Genomic DNA, 5,779 nt, shown 5'->3' with positions numbered 1-5,779 from the left:
CTCATTGGAGAAAACTCTGATGCTGGGAGGGATTGGGGGCAGGAGGAGAAGGGGATGACAGAGGATGAGATGGCTGGATGGCATCACTGACTCGATGGACCTGAGTCTCAGTGAACTCCGGGAGTTGGTGATGGACAGGGATGCCTGGCGTGCTGCGATTCATGGGGTCGAAAAGAGTCGGACACAACTGAGCGACTGATCTGATCTGATGGTTGGATCACTTTGTTATTAAAGCAGAAACTAACACAACGTTGTAAAGCAATTATATACCAATAAAGACAGTTTAAACTCTATAAGAATTGTATCAGAACATTTCAAGTGTTCAAACATCTAAGAAGTCTGAGATGACAGTCCTGGTGCTTTTGCTCACCTGCACTTTTAGGAATCTGTTTCCCAGAGGTCCTCTTTGTTTGTGAGGGTGTAGAATGTGGTAAGAGCGCCGGAGGCCCAGAAGGCTGCTGCTATACTGTCCACTAGAAATTATCCAAGATAAGAGGTTGTGCTGCTTCTTCACTTCCAAGTGCTGAAACAAAACACAAATTCAGCATGCTTACAAGGATGGCTCAGCAACTCAAGAAAAATCTTAAGCCATTAAAAAGAAAAGTCTTAATGAAAACACTGCTTTAGTAAAGTCACTATAGGCCCCTCCCTAAATTCTCCACAGGATGATTACCAAAAACAAAGAAACCCAACAGCAAAACCGGCTGCATGTACTACATGACTGTAGCTCATGACTGGTTATCCACGGGATCCAGCTCAGTCTCCTTGAAAAAAATAACAGATCCAACTCAATTAATCCGGAGCAACCTGGTAATGAAAGAACCATCTGTCTCCTTTTTCAGCTCCTCTCTACACATACACACAGCTTTATTGTTCAATGCAGAGGTGAGAGAAGGAGCTGCTGGAAAACTCTGAAGAGCAAGGGGAGGGAGGGAGATAGGAGGAGGAGGAGAGATCAAGAACAAAAATATCCAGAAGGAAGGGTGGGAAATTAGTGAGAACAGCAACTGCTTTAACAATGTGTGGTAGGCTACTTTCTCCAAAAAACTTTGGAAGAAAAAAATCTCAAATTGCTCCTGCTACCATTTTTCTTATATAAGACTAAAAACTCTGATACAGAAACAAATAAAACATAAAACCCTGCATGTTCTGTATTTCTTGTGTTAGTAGAAAGTGTGTGTGTGGTTTTTTTTTAATAAAAACTCTTAGGAAACAAATATCAAAAACAAAACCACTAAAAATAGAGCAAATATTTATTTCAGAACTCATTTATGACTCTAATATCCTACAATAAGAAAATGATTACACTTAATTATGAAAATCATAGAGTAACATGAAAAATATTTAGATTCTACCAAATAAAGTTTTAAAAAGCTGAGTACATTTCCATACGTGAGATGTTATGTGTGGTGACTCATGGCTGCAAGAGAGAGAAAAAAGAAATCAGTTGATATGCTGAGTTGTGGACTGCATGGGATTTTTTTTTCTCTAAAGTTCAAAATTTATGGAGAAACAGAAAATGCTTATTTTCATATATTTCAATATACATTTCACTTGTGAAGTGCTAAGCAGTTTGTGCATTTAGAAATCAGAACAAAAGCAAAGGGGTGCTCTTTAGTGGCAATTATAATAGAAGACTTCTATTCTATTCTATTAGGGAATTCCCTGGTAGCTCAGTTGGTAAAGAATATGCCTGCAGTGCAGGAGACCAGGGTTCAATCCCTGGGTGGGAAAGATCCCCTGGATCTCTTGCCTCCAGTACTCTTGCCTGGAAAATCCCATGAACAATGGAGACTGGCAGGCTACTGTCCATGGGTTTCAAGAGTCAGACACAACTTAGCAACTGAACAACCACCATTCTGTTCTATCCTAATTCTATGATAATAGAAGTCTCCACCATGAGACAGAATTTTGAACCTAAGGAAATTGCAGATAATGATAAACTTGCACCTCAGAATCATTCTCCCTAAATGTATAGAAAGCACAACTCCTGGGTTTCTATTGTCTTCAACCTATACTAGTTACTATCTACTAGAGTCAAAAAGCGATCAAAAATCTGAAGCTGGAAGGTTAGGCAAGAAACCTCAAACAATGTCACACCAGGAATAGCTAGAGGATGGGGATTTAGTTACACCTGGAGAAGCTTAAATCATGGAAGGCAAACAAGATAGCTATTCTCAAGTCTGAATGACCTTCATGAAAAAGAGGCATAGCCTGGTTCTGAGGGCTAGTGGGGGTTAATCCAAGGCCAGTGAGTGCAAAATTCAAGGAATTAACAACTTTGAAGTTGGCATGGAGGAACACGCTTAGGTTACCTAAAGACAATACAGGTTCCATTTCTGGACAATGAGTCGCTCATTGCTAAAGATACTGTTTTAAAAAACTGCTTCGGATGGATTTGTATAGTAGTCCTTAAAAAACTTTAATGTCCATTATCATCACCTGAGCACCTTGTAAACTGTTGGTTCCTGTCAGAAGGTCAGAGGGTCATGAGATTCTGCATTTCTTGCAAGCTCCAAGGTGATGTCCATGCTAATGCAATGTGGTTACAAGTGTTAGAATGTTACTTAAACCAGTATTTCCCAAAGTTTTCTAACAACATGACTTCAAAAGTACTCTCCAACCCTGATTTGGGGGCAGATGATTAATAAATTTTATATATTAAGTAGTTATTACTGGAATTTTGCAGGCACACACCTTCAAATTAAAAATAAATAAATAAATAAAGCTATGGGTTGGTACCTTCCAATATCCCCCCAGCTGATACTTTAAAGCAATAACCAATTTTGCCCAATTTTAAACAATACTTTTTTTTTTTAACTTCCTTTAAAAAAAAAAAAGTTTAAAAATGACAATTTTACTCCAAGTTTGGCAAAGTAAGTGTGTCCCAGTGAATGAATGAATGCATGCTCAGCATTTAAAATGCAGTTACTTATGATTTCCGTATACAACAGTTAACAGAGAAGTAGGATAAGATAAAACATAGCTATAACTTTTTTTCCTGTGATTTGTACTAAAAATCATGTGTCTCCAAAGTGAGGGTATGCGGACAGAAGACTCCCAAGGCGACACTTGTGGTCTTCTTTTTCCATGTAGGGCTCTGCCCTGACATTTCACCTCTCCTCCACCCCATTTGGGTGGTAAAATCCCTTCAATGGTTTGAAAGTTTCCTTCTTGCTCAGATTTTGCTTAGCTCTCTCCTTATCTAAGAAACTTGGGCTTTTAATCAGTTCAAAATCCTAAGTGACGTCTTTCCTGGAGAAATATGCTGGTATCTGAACACACAGCCCTTCCTCAAATTTTAAATCCTTCATAGGTTTCTCTCCCAGAATAAGTAAGCCCACAGCTAAGAGGGAACCAGCTTCCTGTCTTTCCTCCTACTCAGTAAGTCCCCTTTCCAAAGGGCTTATTGTTTTATAGTTTGCTTAAAAGTTATAAGTAACATTTCATCTGATTGACAAAAGCCCTTTTCCTCAAGCTACTTATTACATCAGTGTATTCTGAATGAATGTAAGCTTATTCTGCTCCCTGAGAAGCATCATTTCCTGTTTAATTCCCCTTTTGCTCTTTTTAAAAGGAAAAAAGTAAAAAAAAAAAAAAAAAAAGGAAAAAAGTAAGTAAGCTTGAGGATAAACAATCAGAAGAGCATCTAACAAATCTTAAGGCTAAAGTGTTGGAAATGTTCCAGCTTACCATCCACCAGAGGATCCTCCAAAATCAAATTACAAATACGATGCTAATCTTAACTTGGGGTATAATTATTGTTACAAAGAAACCATCATACATGTGATATATATTTTTATTAAATCATATAATCCTAGATTTACTTCCGAATGCAAGCTAAATTAATCCTCTAGGCAAAGGGAGTCAACTCATTTCCTGGTAAAATTAACTATGGAAGTTTTCACCTCTACTATAACTTTGCTGATTTAGGCAATAACCAATTTCTGGGCTTCCCTGGTATTTCAGTGGTGAAGAATCTGCCTGCCAATGCAGGAGACACAGGTTGGATCCCTGATCCATAAAGATCCCACAGGCCGAGGAGCAACTAAGCCCGTGAGTCTCAACTGCTGAGCCTGTGCTCTCAAGACCAGGAGCTGCAACTGCTGAAGCCCACGGGCCCTGGAGCCAAAAGGAGCCACCTCAGTGAGAAGCTCATGAAGAGCAATGAAGAGTAGCCCCCGCTGCCCACAACTGCATAAAAGCCTGTGCAGCAATGAAGACCCAGCACAGCCAAAAATCAATTTTAAAAAGCAAAACAAAAAACTAGTTCCCAATGCCAGACCCTGTTCCAGGCACCAAAGACACAGTAGTGAAGAAGAAAATTAGTTTACAATCCAGGAAGAGACGGAGAAAGTAACAAGCAGTTGTTATTACTATTAAGTAATACTATTTGGTATTATTACTATGTAGTAATTATTAAATTTACAACTGTGATTGGACAAGGCACTAACCTAGGTAGGGGAGGACAGAGAGCCTCAGAGGAATTTGAGAGAATTCACAGAGAACTCCTCTGAGGAGTAAACAGATGAAATCAGGGTAAAAATGAAAAGCATTCCCGGCAAAGGAAATGGCATTTGTGACTGAGGCTGCTGCTAATAGAAGTGAGCATGAAAGTAAGAGCTCATCTTTGTTGCATGCCTACCACATGCATGAACTCACAGAATCCTCACGACTGGGGTTGGATCCCAGAGAAAAAGAGGAGGGTAGGGAGAGGAACACAAATCTCCGTTAAAAAAGAATCCCTGAGAAGATAATGGTTATTTTGGTTAATGGGTTTGTGAGCATTTGGTATATTAACATTTGGACTTCTGTGCGGAGTTGGGCCTGTTTTTCTAATTCTGTAAATGAGGAGACTGAGAGGCATAGAGAAGTTAACTTGTCCAGGGTGTCTCAAAGCTAGATGTCGAGCCAGGGTTGGGTGAGGTAATCCGCTGCTGGTCTATTTATTCTGAACCCATCAGCTACTCTGTCTTTCCAGGAACCAGATCAACTTGAAGCCTTCCTCATCTTCAAGATTCATTATGCCAATTTTCATTTTTCACAGAATGACATAGTGAAATATGGATGTATTGGAAAATCTTCAGTTTCATTCCCAGAGTTTTGATAAATGTAAGATTCCTAGGTTGAAACCTATTTCATTAGGAAATAGTACATGAAGTTTTTCATTACAGAAGCACTAACAGAAATCCAAATGTTAATATACCAAATGCTCACAAACCCATTAACCAAAATAACCATTATCTTCTCAGGGATTCTTTTTTAACGGAGATTTGTGTTCCTCTCCCTACCCTCCTCTTTTTCTCTGGGATCCAACCCCAGTCGTGAGGATTCTGTGAGTTCATGCATGTGGTAGGCATGCAACAAAGATGAGCTCTTACTTTCATGCTCACTTCTATTAGCAGCAGCCTCAGTCACAAATGCCATTTCCTTTGCCGGGAATGCTTTTCATTTTTACCCTGATTTCATCTGTTTACTCCTCAGAGGAGTTCTCTGTGAATTCTCTCAAATTCCTCTGAGGCTCTCTGTCCTCCCCTACCTAGGTTAGTGCCTTGTCCAATCACAGTTGTAAATTTAATAATTACTACATAGTAATAATACCAAATAGTATTACTTAATAGTAATAACAACTGCTTGTTACTTTCTCCGTCTCTTCCTGGATTGTAAACTAATTTTCTTCTTCACTACTGTGTCTTTGGTGCCTGGAACAGGGTCTGGCATTGGGAACTAGTTTTTTGTTTTGCTTTTTAAAATTGATTTTTGGCTGTGCTGGGTCTTC

The 5,779-nt window shown here is 39.1% G+C and overlaps 1 protein-coding gene across 10 annotated transcripts in view; it reads right to left on the bottom strand.

The window, feature by feature from the left end:
* Nucleotides 1-5,779, bottom strand: part of ST3GAL6 (ST3 beta-galactoside alpha-2,3-sialyltransferase 6) — an 88,930-nt gene that overhangs the window by 62,975 nt on the left and 20,176 nt on the right. For 8 of the 10 annotated variants that reach the window (XR_825456.1, XM_010841936.1, XM_010841935.1 and 5 more), the window contains exon 2: nt 371-523. The gene's annotated coding sequence lies outside the window, so the exon portion shown is untranslated. Of the gene's footprint in view, nt 1-370; nt 524-673; nt 1,714-2,442; nt 4,019-5,779 lie in introns of those variants that run through there. The other 2 variants (XM_010841927.1, XM_010841932.1) reach the window with 2 other exon arrangements.

The sequence above is a fragment of the Bison bison genome, unplaced genomic scaffold (genome assembly GCF_000754665.1).
Source record: "Bison bison bison isolate TAMUID 2011002044 unplaced genomic scaffold, Bison_UMD1.0 scf7180017864168, whole genome shotgun sequence".
NCBI lineage: Eukaryota > Metazoa > Chordata > Mammalia > Artiodactyla > Bovidae > Bison > Bison bison.
Note: the sequence above shows the minus strand (reverse complement) of the source record. Positions and strands in the feature narration are given on the sequence as shown.